An 18,271-nucleotide genomic window follows, 5' to 3' on the forward strand; every position below is an offset into this window, starting at 1 on the left:
TGTTCACCTGACTGTACTCGATTTCATTTCTAAGACCCGAAAACCCTCTCATTCTCCTGTTCCTTCACGTTCCCAGAACCGGGTAGACTATCAAGACAATTATCTATAAAGACTATCAAGAATATTATCTATAAAGACTATCAAGACAATTACCTATAAAGACTATCAAGACAATTACCTATAAAGACTATCAATACAATTATCTATAAAGACTATCAAGATAATTATCTATAAAGACTATCAAGACAATTACCTATAAAGACAATCATCTACAAATCGGGAATACACAATATAGCTATATTTAATAGAGCATACAAAATGATTAGGTATAATGCTTATATATACATAAATGAAATAAAAGGAAAAGAGTTAGAGGCTATATCGAGAAATTCACTGTCCTTCCTCACACAACCTAACTTACATACGTAAATACAGAAACAAAGTACATATACCACATGTACCAAAGATGCAATATTATTACACAAACAAACACACACACATATATAATATATATATATATATATATATATATATATATATATATATATATATATATATATATATATATATATATACAGTATATGCATATGTGCGTGTGTGTTGTTTATCTATACTTTAAAAATCACACTTACTCTCCCTTTTATTTTATTTCTACAACAGTATTCCTGTGTATTATACAATAAGCGTGAACCTCACATTAACCTATATATTCCAAAGCATTAAGAGCTGAAAGCATCTAGTAACTACGAAAGACGAACAAAATGGCAATCAGAAAATCATCACAATCTAACCATATCACCAAATGCATTTTTATTATGAAAGTGCAGCAGCATCAGCATCACGGGGACAAAACCAAACATTTCCACGAACCGACTCGCGTAAAACCAACATCATCATCATTACCGGCGATTATGCTTTATCAAAATAAATCGTTTCGGTAGCGAAACGACTCACAGTCCGATACATTGTTCCATTTATCAGAATGAACGCTATTCACGTCAGTTTGATACGGTCGTTTTTTTTTCCGTGGCCGGAAATTTGTTACAGTAATATGTATTCGAAGAATAAGTAGTTTTACGGAAATTGCTGTTGATTTTCAATCTTCAACGGTTATTTAACAGTACTGAAAAAAAAACAACGCTGAACTTTACCAAAGTTCCAGGTGGGTTCTGATAGTTTCCGCCTGGAACTTTCTGGATAAACTGGATGACCTGTGGATAAGACATTTCTGAACAACACACATACGAGTATATATATTTCCGAACACTACTGAAACGCCTTCGATATAATCTGATAGACTGTAAACCTTTTAGCCTATTTCACAACACACACACCATACAAAGATTTGAACTAATTCCCTTCAAAGCTGCCCGATCAAGGCCTTATCGACTGACACAAATTTCCTTCAAACCCAGGTATAAAAAGATCAATCCATAAAAGATAAAAATAAATAAAATAAAGAAATAAAAAGACATTTATAAAATGTTTGAAAATATTGCTCTTGTTTCAGTCACAGCAGGCATGAAATCTCTGGCAATAATAAAATTATTAATCTAATACAAGGTTAATAAAGACAAATTAAAAAGGTTAATAAATAATAATTTAAAAGATTAATAAATATTAAATTTCAAAAGTTAGTGTAAACAATAATCTTGAAGAGAAAATACGAGAGATACGCGAACACGCGAACACAATACACCCCAAAATCCAACCAAGTGAAAACTAACAAAACTCACTCCGAAACCATAAAAAGGACCTAAAAAAAAAGCCCGACGAATGCACCGAAGCAGTGAAAGTTTATTCAATAAACGGCGGACTGAAAAAAAAAAAAAAAAAAAATACGGGGAGCATTCGTCGCTAATTGTCGGCTGCTTCGTGCTCCCATAAAGCCTAGAGCGCGCGTCCCCACACCGGCAAGCATACCTACTGACCTAGCTACCTACTCAACCGAGACAATTAGGCGGGTCCTATTCGCGCTTAACGATGGAACGACGGGCAAACATTTGCCGATATTCAACTCCCTCCCGCTAAATGGCCAGGGGTGATCACAGAAATGTAGAATAATCAAGCGACACAAAGAGGTGAATTGATACAACCTCACGCTAAAAGCGCAACAACAATACAGATAGAGAGAGAGAGAGAGAGAGAGAGAGAGAGGGGATCTGACGCCCAAAATAACCAGAGAACAATAACCGCATACAAGAAACACTGCAACAGACACCCAAGGTGTTTCATGAAGTCAAGGCCAGACACCAATAGAGAGAGAGAGAGAGAGAGAGAGAGAGAGAGAGAGAGAGAGAGAGAGATTCTGGTGCCCAAAATAACCACATAACAATAACCATAGTACACGAAACACTGCAACAGACACCCAAGGTGTTTCAAGAGGTCAAGGCGAGACACGAAGAGAGAGAGAGAGAGAGAGAGAGAGAGAGTATCTGACGCCCAAAATAACCACAGAACAATAACCACAGCATACAAGAGACACTGCAACAGACACCGGGGGTGTTTCAAGAAGTCAAGGTGAGACAAAGGCATGCAACTAAGAAAAGGAGAAAGAAGAAAGAAAAGGTGTACGGTTTAAGAGCTCGTCAGATCAATGAACTATATTAGAGTTAAATACAAGGATAACGCAACTCACGCTCCGAATAACCTTCTCTCTCTCTCTCTCTCTCTCTCTCTCTCTCTCTCTCTCTCTCTCTCTCTCTCTCAATTAAGATTTTCTGTATGTCGCCGAGGAGACATGACAACTATTCTTTTATTCAATAAAACAATGTGTTAATGGAATTTTGCCCCAGAGGCTTTCCTTTTTTATCTCTCTAGCAATTTGTATGCTTTCAGCTGCTAGAAAACTCTTTTAAAATATTACTTTATACACACATATTTATTCATGTACATGAATTTTAACACAACCCACGATTCAGTATTACAAATACAATAGTTTTATTTCTCTCTCTCTCTGTCATAAATATAAGTCTAAACAATAAATATTTACAAAAAAAAGTATGCAATGCAACGGGATATCACCGACAACAGCTAATTTCCAACAACCATAATAAGCCAACATATTACCTGTGCACGTCAATTTCATATAAATCAGCTTTCAATGCATGTTCATTAAAACTCATTGTAATATACAAGCGCAAATGGACTTTTGTGGAAAGAGTCAACTTTTGTTTTAAAGGTGCTGTATTGAGCAACGAGTTCCGAAAATTACAATAGCCAATTGCACCAAAGCAAAATCTTCCTCAACCAACTGGAAGCAGAGAAAGTTATAAGCAGCTAAATGGGTGCATTATCGAAGGAAGTTCCTTTACTAAGAGACCAAAGACCTTCTTATCCTGCTGGCTTTTCCCCAAGCACCTTTTTACAACACCTGGTGCGCGATAGTTCCAGCGCAACCCAACCAGTTCAATACGTGACTCACATCGTGACGTCATCACTGCAATGTCGAGCCGTAGTCTGCAATCACCTCACCCGCTTGATTCTGACTCACGATGCTCGTGTTATTGTCTCTTCACACGAATCTTGATATGCAGCTAATCAATAATGCCCACGGGGCAATGACATCTTCCGGATCCGCCGTGACTTCTCTTCTTTAATCTTTCAACCGGAAGTCTGAGACTTATAAGTTATGACCTTTCCACGTTTTGGCCCTCAAATACACAAAGGATTTCAAGTGGGCTTCATTGATTACTTTCGGTGACTGATCGCAACACTAGTAAGGGAGAGATTGAGAGATTCATACTTGGAATTTAAGGGCAAAGACAATTTCCTTAGCAGAATAATCTTCGTCTATTCTTAAGAATCAAACACTAGTTTGGTTCTCAAGACAAACTCTGTCACTAAATAGCAACATCAAATCATTCTTGTAATGTTACCAAGAATCACTAGAAGTTTACAAGATTCTCAGATGTACATAGGCGTACAAAACAGCGTACAGAAGTAACAGAGAGCAAATCTTTCTTACGCTGCAGGTTAAGAAAACTAACAAGAGGGGAGCAGTTTAAGAAGCCGGCAGAAAGCAGCTTAGAAAAAACATGAGATCTGAGAAACGTGATATTTAAGTCTTCAGTCTGCACGCAAGATCTGGTCGGAGGAGGAACATTCCAGACTGTGTTCCCGATTTTCATTCTATTTATTTTTTTTTTTCTTGACTGTTAATGAATGCACCAAAAGTCTTGCTGCAATATGGATTCGAACTGTAAAGTGACTGAATCTGGCCTTCATTTCGGGAAAGAACAACCACAATCTCGGGTACCTTCAACCGCTTGAACGATCCCTTTCTGGCAATTACATTATCAATACACATTCCTAGGTTAAATAGTATTATCGACACACCTCAAATTACCCAGATAGTTAGCAAACATTGAGATACACTAATTTAAGCAAATGGAATAAAAAAAAAATACTACTTTATTTAAAACCTACTGCAGCAACATTCAATGTTCGCCAATTAAGTCTACGAAATTTCCAGTCGGCATCAACATTCAATATTCGCCAATTAAGCCTACGAAATTTCATGTCCGCATCAACATTCAAGATTCGCCAATTAAGCCTACGAAATTTTATGTCCGCATCAACATTCAATATTCGCCAATTAAGCCTATGAAATTTCATGTCCGCATCAACATTCAACATTCGCCATTAAGTCTACGAAATTTCAGGTATCTCAAGTTGAAAAAAAAAAAAATGGGACCAGAAAGCACTCAAACTAAATACCAACCACAATAATAGTAATTAATTACACAAGAAAGGAAAATGCACATATAGGCATAGATACAATTCAGTAAAAACGGAACTCTTTCATGTCTATTCATGGCAAGCACACTTTGGAATTTGGAGGGTATTGTGCCTGATATTTTTGTTGTTCTGACTTCACCTAATTAACAAGGTTATTACAACACTTCATTTAAAACGAGCTCTGACCATATATTGCCAAACACATGATCAAATAACTAAAGAGAAATATTCCACTGAATTTGACGTTTTAACTTATACAGATTCTACCGAAACATTTCATTCATCAGTTTTTTTTCATTCCTTAAGGTCTACAAGATTTAGATCGCGCTAACAAAAGCTTCTGAAGCTAGCAATATACTTAGGTTAAATACAAAACGTTAGAATACAGAAATATCCAAGCAAAACCCTTAGGAACAAGACTGAAGAAAAATGGGATTGGAAAAACGAAGATGAAACTGATGGATGAAGAAAAGCCGACGTTCCTCCACGTCTAGACACCAAGCATATTCTTTTCTAAAGCTTCGTTTATACTTTTATTACGTCTTAATTGCTTCGGAAGCATAATCATGGCAAAATAAAGTACGCAATATGTTTAACCCCGTACTGTTAGCATAATATTAAACTATTATGCATTCTGAATAACAAGAATACTCACTTTACATACATTCGTAAATTTTTATTAACAGAGTAGTTCCCCTCAATAGGGAGTGGACTAAAATTCCCAGCATAAGCCGCTTAATACACAAACACTAAAGGCTCATCAGCAGTACATTAAACCCCTTACACGCACTCAGCCCATCACCAATACCTTGAATGCCCTCCCAAGGCTCACCGATACTAATGTTCTATTTTTTCCAATACGTCTCTATTTTGCCTTTAATCCAACCTTTATAGGTATTCCTCTCCTCTTCTTTTAAAACTTCTGAATTATAAATTATTTTTCCCATCCTATCGTCAACTACTCTTTCCACATGACACAAAATATTCTAATCCACCCGTTCACCTATGTTAACCTTTCTTCCACTTCCTTCCACGTTTCTTTACATTTCTTGTTGTTTCACTTCTTTTTTTTTACGCCAGATATGCAATTCAAACAGTTCACCTCAACAGCTTCAATCTCTTTCTTTCATTCGCATTCAACATCTACACTCAGCTTCCATGACAACGGAAGTCTCTTCCCAATACTTGAATTGAATTGAATATAGAATTTAGGCCAAATGCCAAGCTCTGGGACCCATGAGGTCATTCAGCGCTGAAACGGAAATTGACAGTAAAAGGGTTGAAAGGTGTAACTGGAAAACCTCGCAGTTACACTATGGATCACTGTTGGGAGAGAGTGAAAAGTAAGATGGAAGAGAGAGAATATGAAAGGAGGTACAATAAAAGGAACAAAAGGGGTTGCAGCTAGGGGCCGAAGGCACGCTGCAAAGAACCTTAAGTAATGTCCACAGTGCCCTGCATGAGGCGCACTGAAGGCACTACTCCCCTACGGGACCCCAATACTTTGGAAACACTACAATTTTATGTATTATTTTGATTTGCAAATATCTGAGCATATAACATGAGAGAGAGAGAGAGAGAGAGAGAGAGAGAGAGAGAGAGAGAGATGGGTTTTCATAAATTCTTGTCCAAAGTTATTAACTTTCCAGCAGCAAGCGTGCCCACTTTCAAACTTGGAGTGGATTTTCAATAAATTCTGACAGGCTGTTGTTATGCATGACTCGAAATATGAGAATCCCTGTCTGACCATGATAAATATACTCCCTCAAATATTCCGTCTCTAAATATTTCTCCCGTCTCGGTCAAAATAAATTAAATTTTCGTTTATTTTTTTTTTTCCTAAGAAATTTCATGTTAGTGAGTCTGAGAAATTAAAAAGAAACTTTCATTCTTCATTATACGAATTCACAGAACATTAACGATTAATAATTTTTTTTATATAAATGTTCATAGCATTCCAGAATCATAAGTAAATATATATCCTTTCAAAAAATATCTACTATTTACTTTTTGAAAAGGCAAGCAAGTTAACTTTCAAAAGAATTTCAAACGGTTACCATTTTTTTTTTTTTTTTGCATTTAAACAAAAACTTGTGTGATACAACACGAAGTCTAGATAAAAGGTAACATAAACAAAAATAATGAGTATAGTGGATACTCTCCACGCTTATAAATTCAATGTGAAAATTTTCTACAAATTGGCACAATATTGATATACTTCCGGGTCTTTGGGGATATATATCTGAATGATCTGGCACAGTCTATCGATATTCTCGTCTTTCCCTAATGTCTGCTCAAGCTAAATATACTACGTATGTTCTTATATATCATATCATTTTATTGCTTTACAATGAGGAGTAATTTTCAACATGGTGGGGGGGGGGGGCTGGAACTCTGCCTTCGATGAGGAGTGGACCCAGCTATTGGCAGATTTGATTCTACCCTGTAACTCGCTATGGACCAGCTATTTTTTCATAACCTTCTTCAAAATTTGGGGATCTGGCTTTTTATATTTCCTCTACTGGACATTGTTCACTCTTCGAACACCCTCCAAGCCCCAAATGCTTCTTTTAAATCCAGTGATGCTTCTCCTGACCATTTTTAGTTACCTTCAGTACCACATCAAATCTGTTTGCTCCAGAAAATCTATCTATTAACTAGATCGTGGATCTTGAATCACACTTGTATGATGCCACTTGGCCTGAAATTCTTTGGACTGCCTGATTTCTCGACAGAAATTTCACCTTCTTCTCACAGACATGCTGAGGTACTCTAATTGGAGACTTCAGTATACATCACACAAGATATGAATCACCGCAAGTAATGAAATCCTTTTCTTGCCCATCTCTATTGATGGAATATATAAACCCTTAAAAACTGTTCCTCATCTTCATGACCATACTCTTAATTTTACTGACCGTTTGAACTACAGTACTCGTATCAACTCTATTCCCCACTAGGTCATCAGGCCACTGTTCAACGAATATTTCTGATGGCATCCACCGTTGACTTCCAAACCGATTTCTGCCACAAAGCAGTCATGTAAGTTTAACAGTTCATGCTAGGCAAATAACAGAGCTTTTCCCCCTTGGATTCTGACCTCGTATCACCCAAAGCTATTGTAACCCTAAGCTTGATTAATGAGGCACATTTCGAAAACTGTTAAAATCTTCTCTCTAGTTAACGTTATAGAGTGATTGCTTCTGTTCTTCAAGCATTGCCGGCCTCTCTGACGTTACCCATGCTTCTTTTTTATATTGCTATGAACTGTTGTAATTCTGTTATTTAAGTCTGCTATTGAGAAAAAATATAAAGTCATTTCCCAATAAATTTCTCAATTTCATTAAGCTCAATTTCCCTTCTCTTATCCATCCTATGGAGTCAACAACCTCCCCTCCCAAGGAAAGGGAATATCTAATCGTGAGCTCCTCTCACTGTTCTCTGCTCGAAAGGTACTTAGTGTTGTCGCAGTTTCCCAGCTGTTTTTTTTTCCTCTGCTGCCAATCTTGGACCTCTCCTCCCTGTTCCATTTTCCCTTACTTATAATTTTCCTTGTACCTTCTAAGAGTCAGGTCTATAGGCTCCTTAATAGTAACAGTTAAGCCCCATTACTTTCTTTGTCTGTTTGATATTTTTTCCGGGCCTGGGCTAAAATAGGCTGATTTTCCAAATGACATTTGATAAAAAAAAAAGAGAAAAAAAACATAAAAGGTAACATAAAGGTTTACCAAGTACACTTCTAAAGATATAAAAAATCAAAGACGTTAAAGAAAGTGTGTGTACTCTTACAATTTATTGAGACAAACACCCAAAATGTCTTACTGTTTACCAGTCGCTTCCGAGAATGACCAGCGAGAAAGCAAAAAATCTTGAAAAAACTAAAAGCAGAGAAAAGAAAAATCAAATTACCTTTAGTTTCCAGGAAAAAAAATCTTCAGCATTTCGTGTTAAGGACTCACAAGTTTAGAAATATTCCTGACGACGCCACCTTCCCCCTGCACCTCTCTCTCTCTCTCTCTCTCTCTCTCTCTCTCTCTCTCTCTCTCTCTCTCTCTCCGTTATAAGCCTACTAGAATGTATTTCCTTTAATAGCACAGGGTATAATATTTTTCCTGAAGTGCTCTCTGTCTATTATAAAGTAAAATAAATGGATTATAACCGACCCGTACACAATTATCGTTACAGGGTCATCCATTATAAGAGTGTTTCCGCGAGATAAGAGTATATAAAACATGTTCAAGAAAACACGTTGAGGTGTTGCCCCTTCGTGTTAAAGATCCCTCAGCTTTCGGTGTTTACGAGCGAGGAGAGCCTATACCTAAACTGTTTCCCCTAACACCACGTGATTCAGAGGATGAAGGTAATGGGCAATTTCTTCCCTCCTCCTTGGTAAATATAACCTTCCAACTTCATACTGGTGCCTTGAGAAAGATCGACTTTGATCTAAGTTGTCAAACATATTCCATATTTACCCATTATTATTCGTGGGATGTCATTTTAAGGATGAAACTTCAAAATTCACATTTTTGTTGACAGCAATGATAATATATGAAATTTAAATGATGAATTTATTTAACGGTCGGGTAAGCTTATTTATATCTAGTAGTACAGAAAACTCAAATATCCCTCATGTTTTACAATAGCCCATATGAAAGAAATGTAAACCGCTTTATCCTGACAAGTCTGGGGTCGTCAAATATTTCTATATAAACCTGATATGTGTATTTTTTTCGACATATGTATTTTTTCTGAAAAACACTGGCAGTTACAATAAGAGCAATGAATTACCAATTTAAGAAGCAAGGTGCATCAAAAACAACAAATATCCACACCCAGAGGTATCGCCTCTGGACACTGGAATACTGAGTAGTGGCACCATAGCCAATATCCGGCACAAACACTATTTAAAATCTATGAAAAATGGGACATTTATTGTACGTTGTTATTCTCGGAAGTCCAGATTTAAAGGGAACTTTGTTTTCCTCAGCTGGATACCGTCACACATATCTCAGCACAGATCCCATGAGAAAAGTTAACGAAACGGATTTTTTTTTTAATTAATAAGACTTTCCTCCTCCTTGGCAAATATGACCTTCCAACTTCATATTGGTGTCTTAAGAAAGATTGACTTTGATCTAAGCTGTCACACATATTCCATATATATACCCATTATTATTTGCGGGATGTCACTTAAAGGATGAAACCTCAAAATCTACATTTTTGTTGACAGTAGTGATAATATCACTACTAGTATATCTTCCGAGAAGATATTCGCCGGTGAATGTATCATAATGATAGCAAGAATTCAAAGGGAAAAGACTAAAAAGTGTAAATACACTTCTAAAATAAAGAATATTCTTGGGAATAAGGGAGCCATCGCAAAATACAATACACAGCAAGGATGATATTGATGCAAAATCTGTTACACAGCTTCAACATAAAAAAATAATAAAATAAAATAAAAAGAAACGTTTAAGAAACATTTTTTTTTATCTTGCTAGCGCATTCTGCGCTGTCATTTGTATATGTTCATGAGATGCAACTGATTATATATGTCAATATATTAAATTTTATTATTAACTTCTAGACTTGCATCTTCTTAGCTTTTGTTTAAAAACGTAGAAAAATTCTATGTGACATTGTAAGCTAAATCAGTTTTCAAAAAACTGCCAAAACTTGTGTAATAGCAATTTACAAAGTTTGATCATTATACTATTATATCATTGATATAATGACTAAACTTTCGATCACGGCCATCACAGCTCGCATCATTTCATATTCCCAAAGTACCAACTGAAATTTTACGTACCGTCTCTATTATTATTATTAATATTAATATTATTATTATTATTATTATTATTATTATTATTATTATTATTATTATTAGTATTATTGCTGCTGTTTTTGTAACTTCGCTAAACATTAAGGTTTCAATATCATAACAGAACATCTCAAAACTAAAATGTTTATGGAAATTTTTACATCACTATCACGCTGTAGGGAATTATGTGAACGATAAGATTGATTAATAAAAAAAAATACATGACCTAGAGACCTTAAGGTTTGAACAGCTCATCCTATCACCCGTATTCCTTGGATATCAAAGAATTTGGGGGATATCCTGAGCATTACCACGGGACATGCCTCCGGCATATTAATGCCGTCATTACGTATGCTAATACAGGCGGCTTCATCAAAGATGGCCATTCTTTTTCACACTCCATCGGAAGTCTGGTAAGGAGGGCGTGTAATGTCTCGCCCTTCATCACAACGTGGATTATAAATGATGGGAGAGAGAGAGAGAGAGAGAGAGAGAGAGAGAGAGAGAGAGATGTCTGTGAGCAATAAACTTAATTCAAACCCTTCGTTACGGGTATTCAGTATGTTTGGCAGGCTCCTCTGTATTAACCTGGCGTCACAACAGCAAAGGTCATGGACCAATAATTAAATGTATATATGAGTAAACAGATAACACTTGATAAAAATGCCTCATAAACAGCACATACGCACCATACAAACGTATGAATGCATCCGTTCATCAATACTATAATTAATTAGGAACTATCCATATTCCTTACCAAAAATATAAAAAAAAAAAAAAACTAAACGGCCGCATACGTTGGTCTCATCTAAGAATATGCGTCTGATTATCATATATTAAATTTTCCCGCACACATGAAAGAAGAAAGAAGAAGAAGAAGAAAATCATACCGCCAAAGGCAGCATACATATCCTTCCTCGTACGGTATGAATGATTTACCCTCAAAATTCACCAAGACTGGGCAATCGACCAGCAATTGCCTTTGAGTCAAGGGGACCTCATAATGACAGCAAAAGGACTGCGGCTGATTATTCATTAAATACCAATCTGCAATGCGAGTGTGTAGCTTCCCACGTACTTGGAAGGTTTCCCTAATCGTTCATTTAATGGCAGGGATGATATCCTGTACAGCAGTGATATTTCCCTTTATGTACTATTCAAAGTAGCTCTCTTCGTCAAAATATCATACCAGCGTTTTCATCCACGTAAATGGACTGACCCCCAAAATGGTCTTTCAGACTACTTAATTTTAATATATATATATATATATATATATATATATATATATATATATATATATATATATATATATATATATATATATATATATTTACATATATTATATATATATATATATATATATATATATATATATATACATATATATATACATATCGACTCCAGAATCTCTAAATTCCGTTACTGTTTAGGATTTATGGATATTTGGTGTTGATGCTCTGAATGGATGTTTAAAATTCCAAAGTAAAGTAACAAATGAGCTTAAGGAAGTACCGTATTCAGTTCAGTACTTGACCTGCCAACTTATCCCCAAGCGTTGGGCCACTGATCACACCCTCAGTTAATCAATACACCCTAATGATGAGAGTATAGATTACTGGCTGATATAACGAGCTGGATCTAGTTATATTCTTTTTAGACAATTAACGAGGTTAATTACTTTCCTTTTCATTTTTTTTGGAAGGCTACAAATATCAGATATCAATTCCGTCATAAAATGTGTTGTTCATAGTTATAAGGGATCACCACACTGACTATTAAAATAACACAGAAACGTATTATGAGGAAAAAAGAAAGCAAACAGAATTAAAATAAAGGTAAAAACACTCAGAGCAAATAAAAAAAAAAAACAAATACCTTATCATGTCTCCGTAGCACACACCAACATCATACCTGAAAGACCATTAAAAGAAATTACAATACTATTCCTGTAATCATATGGTAAAATACAATATATGATAAAAGGGGACACGCAAGTAAGATATGACAATTACACAACACGTAACAATGAGTAATTATCTCTTTTCTATTACAGTCTCAATAATTTCATTTCCGTAGTCCAGTGTATCTATCTAAATGCCTGTGCTTCGGTAATTACAGTAGCAATTACTTTTTTTTTAATTAGCGATAAGCGCCAAACTTCCTGCAGGCAGGAAGTTTAATATTAGACAGTAAACCTGATACAGAAACTGCATGGATATTAAAAAAAATGAATTGAAATGGTGCTATTGAAAGTAAATCTTTTATACTGTCAACTTGGGGTGTGGCTATTAACTTTTAAAATAGGATACCCTACATAAGAAGAGTAAATATTAAAATCAGAGTAAATCTAAAACAAAAGATGAAAAACATTTTTAGGCTTAAAAATTAACAACTGAAGACGTATTAAAACGGCAAAAATGATTTTCTTGCAAAGTGTCCCCCATAACCACAATCACATTTCAAAATTCGTTTTGCCTTTGAACAAAATTCGCTCTAACGCATTGTCAAGTTCACTCAACTCACTCTCGCAGCGACAGTACAAGCTGGAAAGGCTGTTAGACACTTCACGTGGTTTAGCAGAAGCGTGACCGGATTACAGAATTTCTTTTGTGATATCAGCGCTGATATGAATCAACTTTGTATCGCAGCTATCTGATGCTTTTCTTTTTTTTTTTTTAACATAAATAAAAAAATTCAAAACTTTAACATTTTTTTTCTACCAATTCTCCTACCTTTAAAAATTGCCTGTGTGTGTATACAAACATACATATATATATATATATATATATATATATATATATATATATATATATATATATATATATATATATATATATATATATATATATATATATACTGTACATACACACTATTGAGATATGTTATTATAATCCTTATGGAGATATGATATGAAACTACGTACTTTTCCATATAAACAAACAAAAAAAATAAAAACAATTACGAGAGAATTTAGCTACATCTCGGGTAATTAATAGACTTAAAATTACATAATGGAGCCAATGTCAAACTCCACGGCTCCTTCAGGACTCTTTGCAAACAGGAGGGAAAGATCAAGTAAAATTAATGAGCCCATTTGCAAATTACTTCCGCAACTCATCTAGTTTCATGAAAGATGATTTACGGTTTGTTTTTTCCGAGGTAAAACAAAAAATACAAAGAATGGCCCTTTTTCATGCATAAAACACGGGTTAGGAACTGAAAACAATTTTTTACCTTTATAGAGAATAAAATTATTTTATTGAAATACCGTAGAAGGAATAAATGGGTGAAAAAACATTACTTTATCCCGAGTTAAGATAAAAAAAAAATATTGAATGTGCATGTGAGTGAATGAATAATACATAAACATAAATTGTTCATGAAAAAAAAAAGAACAAAAAGAACACGGAACCCCAGATACAGTTTTTATACATACACCCCTTACTTAAACAATCAGATGATTTTATATAGCCTATCAATATATATATATAATATAATATAATATATATATATATATATATATATATATATATATATATATATATAGATACAGATATATATACATATATAATTGATAAAAATGCATGAGATAATCAGGTTTTAAATGTAATTCAGAGAGGTAGTGCATTTGTATTTGAAGATAAAGAGATGATTGCATGAAGACTGAATCAGCATTTCGGGTTTTTTGCTCGTCAAAACAATAGTCAATATTATTTTATTACAACACTAAGGTATATTTACTGTTGGTACTAACCGCAGTAACACGTTTGCTTTGACGCTGGTCCGATTAGCGAATTAAAATAACATTGAGTCTGGTAGATACGTGGCTGCTACATTCTTTTTGACTAGGCCAAACCTTGCCAAAAAAAGTCAAAGCCATAACTTCTACGTATGGTCTCTTTACCCATCCTTTCAATTCCACTTATATTGAGTACAGTATACAAAACAATAATTTTTCATCTCGACAAATTAAATGTTTCTTTATTCATTAGCATTCAGCAGCAAACTTCACTTTCAGTAAAGAAAGCTGGCTCAACAATCCCTTCACACTCCCACCTTGGCTTCCATAGACATTCCAAGCCTCTTCTCAATCTGGTACCTATTTTATTTCGCTTATTTTGAGTTGCGCATATCTCATCGTACCGGGATCTCTAAAGTTGCTTGCATTTACCTATATTATAAGGGTTAATTTTTTCAACATTAACCTTAATCCTCATTGCCTCATCTTCCTATTTTCCATGTACCATCATGACACATTACCCTTGCTCGCTTTCACTCAAGTTTCTCCTCTTACAAATACTTTCAAAATCTTTCAATACTCTCTTCGGTTTCATTTCAGCATCCTTCAATAAGTACTGTGTAACCTGCAAACATTAATCATTCAGCTCTTCATGCACGACCCTTTTCCTATGCCATAACTTGGAAACTACAGCTAATTTCCGTTCTCTGACTTCTTTACATCGCTCCATCAACAAAATATTGAAGTTATGGAGGAATCACATAACCATACCTCAGACTCACTATTCCACAAAATCAGATGCTCTGCCATCTAAATATCTTACTGTACACTTCGCTTCAACCAGGATCACTTTTATTCATTACCAACAATTCATCTTCTATACCGTAGAGTCGTAAGTTAAAAAGTATACCTTAGTTTTACCAGACCACTGAGCTGATTAACAGCTCTCCTAGGGCTGGCCCGAAGGATTAGACTTATTTTACGTGGACTCTCAGTATTTTTATTACAAGTTTCCTCTAGGTTCATGTATGCCCTATACACCTTTCTCCCTTTACTTTCAAACTTCTCGCATGGCTGTTTCCTAACTAACACCTACTCAATACATCTTTCTCGAAATCTATACTGTTCTTCCTCTATCAGTCCTTCTGAAAATGAGTCTTACTTTCTCAATGAGCTTATATCTCTCAACCAAGTACCGACCAGACTCAATGTTACTTTACTTCGCTAAACGCACCAGCGCCATGATAAATGTGTTACTGCAATCAGCACCAACAGTAAATGTATCTTAACGCTGTGAAAAAATGATGTTGACTGTTGTTCTGACGTATAAAAAAAAACCGAAATGCTGATTCAATCTTCGTGCAATCATCTCTTATCTTCAAACATAAATGTACTACCTCTTTGACGTGCATTTAAAACCTGAGATCCGCATAAATCTAGTGAGAGAGAGAGAGAGAGAGAGAGAGAGAGAGAGAGAGAGAGAGAGAGAGAGAGAGAGAGAGGAGTACATTTCGGCACTCCAAATGCAGCTACATCTTTAAAACCTCTAAACAAAGGAGCACAGAGAAACATCATCTTCACAACTTGTGTAATTTCCACCTGAGTTTTATTGTTGCTCTCCTCAGCTACGGATGTTTTTTTTTTCCTTCTTCCTTTGAGATCTTTCTTTCAGTACTTCCAGCAAAGATTTACCAACGATCTCCAATATTTATAAACTTTCGCTCGCCACAAAATTTGCAATTACAGTATATACAAATATGCATCTCTCTCTCTCTCTCTCTCTCTCTCTCTCTCTCTCTCTCTCTCTCTCTCTCTCTCATTAATATATATATATATATATATATATATATATATATATATATATATATATATATATATGTGTGTGTGTGTGTGTGTGTGTGTGTGTATCCCGAGAATATTTCTCTCTCTCTCTCTCTCTCTCTCTCTCTCTCTCTCTCTCTCTCTCTCTCGTATGCGCTACCTTTCACTTCTAAATCCCTCTTTGAGAGAGAGAGAGAGAGAGAGAGAGAGAGAGAGAGAGAGAGAGAGAGAGAGAGATCAGAAAACATCAACGGAGAAACATGTGCGAGCCGGATTTTCTGTAAAGCCATTGATACCGAAATCAATTGCACGCATTTCTGGCATTAAAAGGAAATGACCTTTTCCGCTCCACTTCGATTTCGTCAAGAGACGAATGGGCAACATTTACGAAGCTCGAACACAGTTTTCCTTCCTCTCGATTAGCTTTTAATATTGGATACACTTGTTCATGCAAAGGTCACATTACGAAAATTAAAAGTTAAAAGTCACGTACTGAATACTGGACAGTATGTTAAGTTATTTAAGTGATTTTAACCTTGCAATAATATGCAGCGCTGAAATTTATATTAATTTGAAATTGCGAATGGTAGAAATAACAAAACCCAAGAAAAGCATTGACGCATTTTTTAGGTTAAAAACATAAAAATTTAATCCACGCTCATTTACATAATATGATATATACACAAAAATCTCTCCCAAAACAAAGAAAGTTCAAAGACAACCCGCATAAAAATTAAGTTCCGACAAAAATTCCCCCCCCCCCAATGAAAAAAAGCCAACTCAAGAGCACTAGACATTGTCAGAAACCTTTGCAATTGCAACACAGCAACAAAGTCACACAATGAAGAAAAGTCAGGGAAAAGCGAAAGAGAAAACTATTTCCATCCTTTTTTCAGTATTCAGTAAAAATAAGAAAGGTATATTTCAATCCTTTTTATTATGCAGAAACAAATTTCTGTTAAAAATAAAAGCCAATGAATTTTTCACATCCTTCGGCAAAAAGAAATCTAGGTTTCTACAACTATATAAGGAAATCATAGGAAATCGGATTTTTTCTCTCTTTGATAGGATAAAGTTTCTCACAGTATTAAGAGAGAAGAAAAATTACGTTTTCAATACGTCCTTGAAGGTTAAAACTTCTTTTAAGACGTCTGTCTAACTTTGAAATCTCAAAGCTTTTAGCTATTGAAGGCTGGTGGTATTAATGTCAGGACACCGAGCTCTAAAGGCTGGCTCAAAGTCAAACGGGCTATAAGAGTTCAAACGAAAAGGTACAAAATGTCCACATTGCCTCTAATAAAAGATTTTTAATATCGCAGAAAAAAATGCTTGTAGTATTCTTCATACGTTTCTTTTTTGTCTCTTGCACTCCTTTTATTTTTCTTTTATCAGTGGGCATTAACTGTTACTCCCGCTTTTCATAAAAAAAATTACGACAAAATAAATTATAAAAAATCCCCCTTTTGTTCTCATTCCAAAAATTCAATGCAATGTGAATTCTTCACAATGACCTTTGTAACATCGTCCCGGCTCTGAAATGGCAAAGCTAGAGGGTGTCAAACCGTTGAAATTTTTCACCTTCTTATTTATGTTTCTTCTTATTTCTTTTATATTTTCATCACCACATTCACTACCCAAAAACTGATCGACTTTTCAATATTTGCGGAGAATATGGGATAAAACTTAGCGCAAAATAAAAATTAGGCCTTAAAAATAATACCAATAACCAAATCAATATTAACTTATTAATCTGAAAGCACTGAAGATTTTTCATATAATAACTGCTACGAGAAATTAGTCTCTGAGTCATTCCCAGCAAGAACTATATAAGAACGCTATCTACAACCATTCAATCATAATTCAAAAACATCGTTTATATGTTATTCATTAATACTTTAAAGGTTAATTATCCAGTTCGTGAAGAAATACCTCATAACAAGTAATTTTGTGCATATGTTGGTATGTTTTTGTGCTCAAATCTGTATAAATAATACGTAAGATGAAAAGTTGGGAGAGAGAAAAACTTAATTCTCTCTCGGTCCTGATTCTTTAAATTCACCAAAGGTTCTGACAGAGAGAAAGGATTCGACTCGTAAAGAGTGTCCCTCTCTCCACTCTTCTCTTGCGTTCTTGGTGAGACCATATCAACT

At 35.0% G+C, this 18,271-nt stretch overlaps 1 protein-coding gene across 8 annotated transcripts in view; it reads right to left on the reverse strand.

Moving 5' to 3' along the window:
• Nucleotides 1-18,271, reverse strand: part of LOC136835460 (cell adhesion molecule 2-like) — a 267,781-nt gene that overhangs the window by 78,742 nt on the left and 170,768 nt on the right. For 4 of the 8 annotated variants that reach the window (XM_067099013.1, XM_067099016.1, XM_067099014.1 and 1 more), the window contains one exon: nucleotides 12,437-12,472. The exons of the other annotated variants lie outside the window; for them this stretch is intronic. The gene's annotated coding sequence lies outside the window, so the exon portion shown is untranslated. The remainder of the gene's footprint in view (nucleotides 1-12,436; nucleotides 12,473-18,271) is intronic. 8 annotated transcript variants of the gene reach the window in all.

Source organism: Macrobrachium rosenbergii, chromosome 55, assembly GCF_040412425.1.
Source record: "Macrobrachium rosenbergii isolate ZJJX-2024 chromosome 55, ASM4041242v1, whole genome shotgun sequence".
NCBI lineage: Eukaryota > Metazoa > Arthropoda > Malacostraca > Decapoda > Palaemonidae > Macrobrachium > Macrobrachium rosenbergii.